Genomic DNA, 10,059 nt, shown 5'->3' with positions numbered 1-10,059 from the left:
TAATTAGAAAATCATTTCACAATATTCAGAAACACGGAAAAACTAATGTATTTTGTATTGAGTCGAGGTAACCAAAATAGTCAGGCTTACAAGTAGATAGATAATGTGTTTATTTCCCTTCTCTCATTTATAAGTAAATAGGGATATCATTAGATTGTAGTTCTATGTAGCTGAGTTAGGTATTTAAAATCTTATTTTCTTATAGAGACGGCAATGTGGAATATCTCAATAGAGATGCGAACAATATTATGCCTTTTTTTGCTAATATTTTGCTTGCATGCATGGGCCGCAGTAATTAGATGAATCTTAATAAAGTACTGTTTGGTACGTGGGACGAGACGGAACGAAGTGGGACGAGACGTTCCATCCCACGTTTGGTGCTCCTAAAACGGGAGGAATGCGCTATTTCACGGGACGAATTTTGGGTGAATTTTCGTTCCGCCTCATCCCCATGGAACAACTCGTTCCACATCCATGGAACACAAAATTATAATATCTCCGTCTCCTTCTTCCTCCTTGTTTCCATCCAAATGCATCTTTACTCCCTCTCCGTTCCGTCCCGTTCCGTCTCATCCCATCTACATACCAAACGATATATAAAAGAACCACTTAATTGTACTTTGATTTCTTTTTTCAAGCAAATTGTACTTCACCCACGACCAATAGTTAAATGGACTTGGATTGTCTGCCCTCCTAGTTGTGGTGCCCTTCCATGTCCTCCTATTTTGTGCGGTCACGGTTAAGCCACGTCAATATTTTATATTTTTATTATTTTTTGTCTTATTATCTTATTAAAAAATTAATATAAAATATTGACGTGGCTTAACCGTGACCGCACAAAATAGGAGGGCATGGAAGGGCACCATAACTAAGAGGGCAGACAATCCAAGTCCTAGTTAAATACCCTTGTGTCGAGAAGATTAAGCTAGTTGGGTAGGCAGTAATGCTGTTGTAATAAAAAAAAAAAATTAGGTTACGATCGACCGACACATGTTCACTTTTACTTTTTAATTAATTTTATATTTTTTTAACATACAATAAATCTATACTAATGAAGAGAGGATTTATTTATCTTCACAATGAGTTAGTAATAATGTGATTCAAATTCATTTTTAACGAAAATCAAACATAAAATTTCTTAATTACAGATAAAAAAAAATACCACTACATCGTAATACATAATTAATTTTGTATATATAGAGTCAGAATGAACGAACACCAAATTGTACTTATTCAGCTCCTCCTTAACAAGATGAAGACGATGATGAGGCACTTAGTTCGATTTTTTTGTCCTCAACCAATAGTCAAAAACTTCAAATTATTAAGGAAAAATTAGACTGCGACCGTCATGTGCTTGTATCTTTGTTAAGAACTACAGCTACCTAACACATTACACTCATCAGAGATACGACCTAACATTGACTTGTGTTAACTAATTTCTTTATATTTTTGTATCCAAGGTTTCATTTTTCAATTTTTAAGTTTTCGATTAATTTAATCAGTGAATGAATTCGTCAACAAACCATATATAGGAAGTAGGAAGTCCCATAAAGAATAAAAATACGAGTTTTTATCACAAATTGCTTATGAAATTGACCCACCTTATCAAGATGATTTATGAAATTAAAAATCGATTAATATAAATTCTAAATATGGATGTTGCAAAATGTGTTATTTCCGTCAAAATTCTGTTAAAAATTCTGTTATATGCTGATCTGGCATATAACTTGGTCTCACAAGTCAGATTGTATATTGCCATGTGGATTAAGTAATTAAATAATGAAAACATATGTATGGAATCCAGCCAAGCGCTGATTGAATTACAAGTATCTCTCTGTCGCGGATTAGGAATGGAAATTAAAGTCAATTCTGGCAAACTGATGCATCCCATGGTGTTTGGGTACCAACTGCACTCATTGCCGGCAGCCTACTGGTAATATATATAAAGGGTTTTAATATCGCTCAAGGCTAGTTCTTCCTTCTTTCTGTGGTTAGAGTTGGAAGTTTTGTCTTCAGTTGAAGTCTTCAAATTAATAGTTGTATTTTCTTTGGTTTCAGATGTTTGATTACAAGCAATCACTTAGAAATTACATGAGGCAAGTTAATTCGAAGTTTTTTTCTTTTCTTTGGAGTTCATGGAAATTCAAACTTACGAGTAATAATTATGTGCACGTGGAACATGGTCATGGACGTTACTATTTATCCAGAACCATAAAATCTACATTTGTTTTTCATAAAAACCCTAGGAGTGGAACCCTTAATAATCAAATGACTTATCAACTTGGGTGAATTTTTGTAAAGTTAATCTTTGAATGGATACTGTTCACATACGAGATTAAATTATAAAAGCTTCTTGTAAACAAATGATCAACGCCGTATGAACTAACTTGGTTCCTTAAGAGTGAGGTGGAGGAGTTTCTCCTCAAGATATTTAGTGTCTGATTCACGAAATTTTGTACTCATGATCAAAACTGTTCATATAATAAATCACTTTGTAAATATCATCTTTGCAAAAAAATCATAAAAACATGAGACCATTTAACCATTGAACTATATAAAAACATAAGGAAAACTAATGAAAAGGGCTTCAATATTTTGAATTTTAACCAAAAACCAGGTAATAGTTTTATTTAATGGTTAGGACAAAACCTAAATATCAAACCAGCCCATTAAGATTGGCCCAAACAAAATAATTTATCGAACTACCGGTTTTACCCCCTAACATCAGTCTTGCTCCAACGTTAGGTTTGACGAATGTCGTTGCTAAGCTCTGCGCGACTGCGCCCATGGAGGTGGTTTCCATACTATGCCCATTCAAAAGAAGTATGTAATAGATATACATCTGATCCTCCGTTTCAAATTTCTCCAAGTACTCCCGTACAAATTGATCCAATTGCTATCTATTTTCACACTCGACAACCTAATTCCCGTCCACCCCCTCTCTCCCTCTCCGCTCACCTTCTTCCCTCTCTAAAATCCCCAATTCCAAGTCCGATTCCGATCGAAGCCTCATCAATCAACAAAAAGGTACTCAAAATTCTTAAACCGTTGCTAAATTAGGATTGATATTATGTAATTCTTCTTCCTCTCTGTTTTTTTTTTTTTCGATTTTCAAGAATTATTCTGTAAAAACATTTTCCATTTTAGTGGATATTATGTAATCCAACTAAATTAGGATACTAAATATGTTCCATCTTCGTGTAAAAACCTGTTCCATCTTCGTGTTCATGGATACTAAATCTGTTTTTGTATTAGTGGAGTGTTTCACGAATAAAAATGGGGAAGCTGAGTTATATCAAGTATCACAACCCAACGGCGGTGGTGATTGTGGCAAGCATGGTGATCAAGACAAGGGTAGATACAATTGGATTTTCCCCTCAGGTCGTGTCTTGTTAAGTCATTGGTTCAAGGGGAAGTTATATATGTTGTTGCCTGTATGGGAAAGCGATTTGGGAACAGGCACCTCCACCAAGTGGTTGTCTATGGGACGTACTTTTGACCCTCATCACAAGTTAACAGGTAAATTCAAGGCCCCCGATTCACTGGAACCATGTGGAGCTCTCATTTCTGCCTATGACAACCGTTATTACCTTGCACAGCCAAGGGTCCATGGGGAGTTGTCAAGCCCCTTTCAGTGTTATCATCTCGGTTCTGACACTTGGAAAGATCTGCCAAGAATTCCCCCCGATCTTCGTCATAATCTACATGACACTGTAGCTGGTTATGCAGTCTGCAGCGGTCATATTTTGGTTTCGATTAGCAACAGATTATTTGCCTATCATGTGCATGAGAAAAAGTGGCATTGTGTATCTAAACCTAACAGGTTTTTTGGTATTTCCGGTAGGGCAGTGGTTTTAGGCGACTATATCAATGATGTAGATTCAATGTCTGGTCTGGTTTGCGAAATTACATTTGACTGCACTGACTATAATCTGAGCACACATGTGTTTTTGGAAGGTTTGACATCTTTTTGTGAATGAAAATCATGGATTTGTGCATGAAAATTTATGTGGTGTTATTGTCGTATCTGTAGGTGCCCTGTAATTGTGTTTTTGTTTCATGAATGTTTAGTTTAAGAAATAGTGATAGTACTCGTGCTCAGTTCTAGGTTCAGTTTAAGAAATAGTAATAATATAATGTTCAGTTTAAGAATAGTATATCCGAGAACCCTCTCAATGATGCATGCGCACATTTTATCTTTTAACTATCTTGGAAAATTGCAAGGGTGAAGTGCTTTCCTTGTAGCTCAATTCATCTCAACTTTGGTTTTTGTTCCTTGTCAATTATTCTTAGTATTATGTTTTCGTTTTGTAAATTTTCTTTTCATATTGCCACTGTTTCGGTGGTCTCTTCTTTGCAGCCCTTTACAGCTTGAGTATGGAGTGCTTCCGTATCACAAGTTGAATTGTTCGTTGCTTCCTAATCTCTGTTTTCATTTTCAATTCCATTCGAATTCACCATTTTTTCGAATCACCATATTAAGAGTCTTTGATTCACTAGTATTATCACTGTTTCGTAAACTAAACATTGACTATTTATTAAACGGAACACTAGTATTATCACTGTTTCGTAAACTAAACACTGACTATTTATTAAACGGAACACTAGTACTATCATTGTTTCGTAAACTAAACACTGACTATTTATCAAACGAACACTATTTATCAAACGAACAATAGTACTATCACTGTTTCGTAAACTAAACATTGACTAATTCTTAAACAGAACACTAGTACTATCACTGTTTTATAAACTAAACATTGACTATTTATCAAACGAACACTAGTACTATCACTGTTTCGTAAATTAAACACTGACTATTTATTAAACGGAACACTAGTACTATCACTGTTTCGTAAACAAAACACTGATTATTTCTCAAACGGAACACTAGTACTATCACTGTTTCGTAAACTAAACATTGACTATTTCTTAAACGGAACACTAGTACTATCATTATTTCGTAAACTAAACATTGACTATTAATCAAACGAACAATAGTACTATCTGTTTCGTAAACTAAAAACTGACTATTTCTTAAACGGAACAATAGTACTATCACTATTTCGTAAACTAAACACTGACTATTTATCAAACGAACAATAGTACTATCACTATTTCGTAAACTAAACACTGACTATTTCTAAAACCGAACACTAGTACTATCACTGTTTCGTAAACTAAACACTGACTATTTTTTAAACGGAACACTAGTACTATCATTGTTTCGTAAACTAAACACTAACTATTTATCAAACGAACAATAGTACTATCACTGTTTCGTAAACTAAACATCGACTAATTCTTAAACAGAACACCAGTACTATCACTGTTTCGTAAACTAAACATTGACTATTTATCAAACGAACACTAGTACTATCACTTTTTCGTAAATTAAACACTGACTATTTATTAAACGGAACACTAGTACTATCACTGTTTCGTAAACAAAACACTTATTATTTCTCAAACGGAACACTAGTACTATCACTGTTTCGTAAACTAAACACTGACTATTTCTTAAACGGAACACTAGTACTATCACTGTTTCTTAAACTAAACATTGACTATTAATCAAACGAACAATAGTACTATCACTGTTTCGTAAACTAAAAACTGACTATTTCTTAAACGGAACAATAGTACTATCACTATTTCGTAAACTAAACACTGACTATTTATCAAACGAACAATAGTACTATCACTGTTTCGTAAACTAAACACTGACTATTTCTAAAACCCGAACACTAATAAACTAAACACTGACTATTTCTAAAACCGAACATTAGTACTATCACTGTTTCGTAAACTAAACACTGACTATTTCTTAAACGGAACACTAGTACTATCACTGTTTCGTAAACTAAACATTGATTATTTATCAAATGAACACTAGTACTATCACTGTTTTGTAAACTAAACACTAACTATTTATCAAACGGAACACTAGTACTATCACTGTTTCGTAAACTAAACATTGACTATTTATTAAACGGAACACTAGTACTATCACTCTAACATTGACTATTTATTAAACAGAACACTAGTACTATCACTGTTTCGTAAAACTAAACACTGATTATTTCTCAAACGGAACACTATACACACACACACACATGAGTTCAATTTTATAATGAGATAGATCCAAGGCAATTGCATGAGACTTCCAAACATAATTCAGACCAAACATAATCATAAACTAGTTTCCAAACATAATTCAGACCAAACATAATAAAAAAAAAAAAAAACATAATCATAAACGTTGATGTGAGTCTCGCACTTTAAGTTTCACTAATCCAAGAAATCCTCCCTTAACCTTCATTATTTTGTAGTGATTTGTGTAGAAGTTTGGATTATACAAGTGAATGTGCAATGTGATACACTCGGTGAAATTATGTCATTTTCCAATCTAAAGTTCATTATTGTGTAGTGATTTGTGGAATTTAATTTTTTTTTTAATTTATTTGATGAGAGGCGAGGCGAGAAATTGAAGATACTTAATTATGTTGGGGGTTAATTGGTATCGACTGGCAAAAGTTTTTTTTATTTTTTCATTTTTGACGAATCCTCTAGAAAATTGCATATTTGTAAATAAATGAGGCAATGACATATTTGTAAATAAATGAAAGTTTAATTCTAACAAAAGTGGGCTGACGGAAGGCAGGGGCATGGATGCAAAATGAATTTCTTATTTTGCACATGAGGCTTCCTTGTTTTGGTTGTTCTTTCTAGTTTTTGTCATTTTTCATTAAAGTTTAAGTCCTTTTTATTAAATAAAGTTAGTAAATGATTTTTGGTTAATAAAAAGTTTGAAAAAACCTTTTTCATTAAAGCTCGGGTCAAAGGTGAATAAATATTTGGAATAAACAACATGGCAATTTTTATTCCTAAAGAATGTTAAACACGACCTGTAAATAAAAAAAGTTAATTGCAGATCTATGGCAGTTATGGTCAAGTGAATGGTTATTTTGTTCTAGCTATTCTCGAGTAACAAAAGTGGGTTGCCAGCTTTGGAGCAAATGTTAAAATAAAGGGTAAAAGACTGTTTACTACCCTCATGTTTCGTGGTTTTCAACATTTAGTATATCATGTTTTTTTCGTCTCAGAGTCATACCTAAAGTGTAAATTTTGGGACAGTCTCATACATCCGTTAGTCAAACTGTTAAGTTTTTCGTTAATTGTGACGTGTCATCCACTTTTTTTTTTTTTCTTTTCTTTTCTTTTCTTCTTCCTTCTTCTTCTTCTTCTTCTTCTTCTTCTTCTTCTTCCTCTGACTGTAAATTTCTTTTTTTTTCTTTTTTTTTCTTTTCTTCTTCCTTCTTCTTCTTCTTCTTCTTCTTCTTCCTCCGACTGTAACTTTCTTCTTTTTTTTTTTTTTTTTCTTCTTCCTTCTCCTTCTTCCTTCCTTCCTACTTCCTTCCCTTTCTTCCCCTTCTTCCTTCTTTCTTCTTCTTCCCGAATTTGGGGAAGCTTTTTTTTTTTTTTTCTCTTCTTCTTCTTCTTCTTTCTCTTTCCTCCTTCCTTCTTCTTCTTCTTCTTCCTCCGAATCTGCCCAGATTCAGTTTTTTTTTTTTTTTTTGAGGAAGAAGAAGAAGAAGAAGGAGGAAGAAGGGGAAGGAAGAAGGAGAAGGAGGAAAAAAAAATTGCAGTCGGAGGAAGAAGAAGAAGAAGAAGGAAGAAGGAGGAAGAAGAAGAAAGAAAGAAAAAAAAAAAACCAAACTTCCCCAGATTTCGGAGGAAGAAGAAGAAGAAGAAGAAGAAGGAGAAGGAAGAAGAAGGAAGAAGGGGAAGGAAGAAGGGGAAGAAAGGGAAAAGAAGGAGGAAGGAAGGAAGAAGGAGAAGGAAGAAGAAAAAAAAAGAAAAGAAAGAAAAAAGAAAAAAAAAAAAAACATGGATGACACGTGGCGCCCAGTCAGTGCGCCACGTCACAGTTAACGAAAAACTTAACAGTTTGACTAACGGATGTACGAGACTGTCCCAAAATTTACACTTTAGGTATGACTCTGAGACGAAAAAAACTTGATGTACTAAATGTTGAAAACCACGAAACATTAGGGTAGTAAACAGTCTTTTACCCTAAAATAAATTATCAAATTGGGAATAAAAATTGTCATGATATGGGTTTTCAATTGGTGGAATGATTGCAACCGTTTCAGGAAAAAAAAAAGAAGTTGAAAATGAATTAGTTTTTGTTTTATTTGACTTTTGGGCTCGATGGCAATTTCGTAAATAATATGAAGTTATATTAACAAATTTTGGTTAACATCTGTCAGGGACAAAGCTGGAAGAAAATTTTGATGTTGCATGCTGGGCTTTGCTTCAGCCCGTGGGACTTTTGTTTTTTTTTGGCCTGTTGTATGTTACTTGTGTCATTTTCATTAAATGTCAAGCCTTTTTCATTAAATAAAAGTTGTTAATGGTTTTTTATTAAGAAAAAGTTGCCCCAAGCCCTTTTCATTAAAACTCCCAAAAACATATGCACGGAACATTCAGCCCATTGGTAATATAAAGGGTTTTATATTGATATCTAATTACTGTGACAAGTGATAAGGGTGAATGGGAGCTGGCAAAGTGAAATGGCCTAACACCACTGTGATCCATGGAAGTGTTCGGGCATCTGATTATTGCCCGGTGATTGTCAACTTTGATCCAGCCCCTCCACGTGGAAGAAGTTATTTTGTTTTGAATCATTTGGGCTGGAGGATGAGGGATGCCATGATACTATTGAAGACCGCTAGCGTACCCGGCGTGCCGAATTGGCAGATGAGGTGTTGAACTGGAGTTGAAGGAAATTTAAAGATGGCAGGTTGGAGATTGATGAGCTTATTACAAAACTGGGCTACTTACAGGTGGATTGGGAGGAATGTTGTGCTAGGAAAGCACCAAATCCGTTGGAACCAACTCAAGCTAACTCACAGGAAATATATTAAATTGAATGCAAGAACAAAATATAAAGGACACCAAGATTTTAACAAGGTTCCTCAACAGTCAGTGTAACTGGAGTACGTCCTCGAAGCAGTAGGAGTTCACCCAATAATCCAATATCAACCAAATGAAAGTTTACAAAGTGTTGGCAAGCTCACAGCCCAAAAAACCTCAATACAACCAATAGCTCTCACACACCAAAGAAATAAATAGAAAAAGAAATATAGTGATTAATTTCTTCTCTATACAAAGCTCAAAGCTATTACAACAACAACTACCTTGGTGTCTGATTACTAACCAAAGAGGAGCACTTTCTTCTTCTCTTCAAAGAGGGGCTTCAACACCCCTATTTCTTCATCTCTGTTTTTCTGGTGCACACCTCTCTGCTCTCTCAAATTGCTCCAAAGGCAACAACTCTATGTTAAGAACCAAAACCCACAGGTGTTTGCTCTCTCAAATTGCTCAAAAGGCAACAACTCTATGTTAAGAACCAACACCCACAGGTGTTGATGGCCAAAACAACTAACTTTAGACAAGGTGCCTTTTTCTTTTCCTCAAAACAAGGAAGGGACACAATGATGTTGTCTACCTTTTCTTTTCTTTTATTTAATCAAAAGGTATTTGCAAGTTGGCCACTAATTTTGGCCACTATCCAACAAGGAAAATAGTAATCAAATTATTGAACTCTCGGGGCTGATCGCCAGAATAGAGGTGAGGGATGAGAAATTTTGGTAGCACACAGCTCGGGTTAAGTGGTTGCGGGCGGCGATTTAAACATGAAGTTCTTCCATCAGACTGTCGTTCAATGACGAAGATTCAATAAAATTGCTAAGTTGATTGATGGCCAGGGGGAGTGGACGAAAATGTTAAAGTTAATCATTTGCTTTAAAGTTAATCCTTCTATGTAATATGAAATGTTTTTGGTCTCTAATCTTTTGCCACATGTATGGCTGAGATCTTTTGTAAAAGGGTTGACTAATTGCCTTCTTAGCTATCCCATTTCCTGAAAATCAATATTAGAAAATATCTTTGTGAGAATGAGCTATTTGCCCTTTGTTTCCCGTTTGTTCTCTGCCTCTGTTGCCTGCAGCAAGCTGCTGCTCATATTTGTCAAATATTGCTTCATCTTTCTAG

General features: G+C 34.7%; 1 pseudogene; it reads left to right on the top strand.

Moving 5' to 3' along the window:
• The first annotated feature begins 2,569 nt into the window (after positions 1-2,569).
• LOC126590922 (uncharacterized) lies at positions 2,570-4,011 on the top strand (annotated as a pseudogene).
• The last annotated feature ends 6,048 nt before the right edge of the window (positions 4,012-10,059 follow it).

The sequence above is a fragment of the Malus sylvestris genome, chromosome 11, assembly GCF_916048215.2.
Source record: "Malus sylvestris chromosome 11, drMalSylv7.2, whole genome shotgun sequence".
Lineage (NCBI taxonomy): Eukaryota > Viridiplantae > Streptophyta > Magnoliopsida > Rosales > Rosaceae > Malus > Malus sylvestris.
The sequence above is the reverse complement of the archived record's forward strand: the minus strand, read 5'-3'. Positions and strand labels throughout refer to the sequence as shown.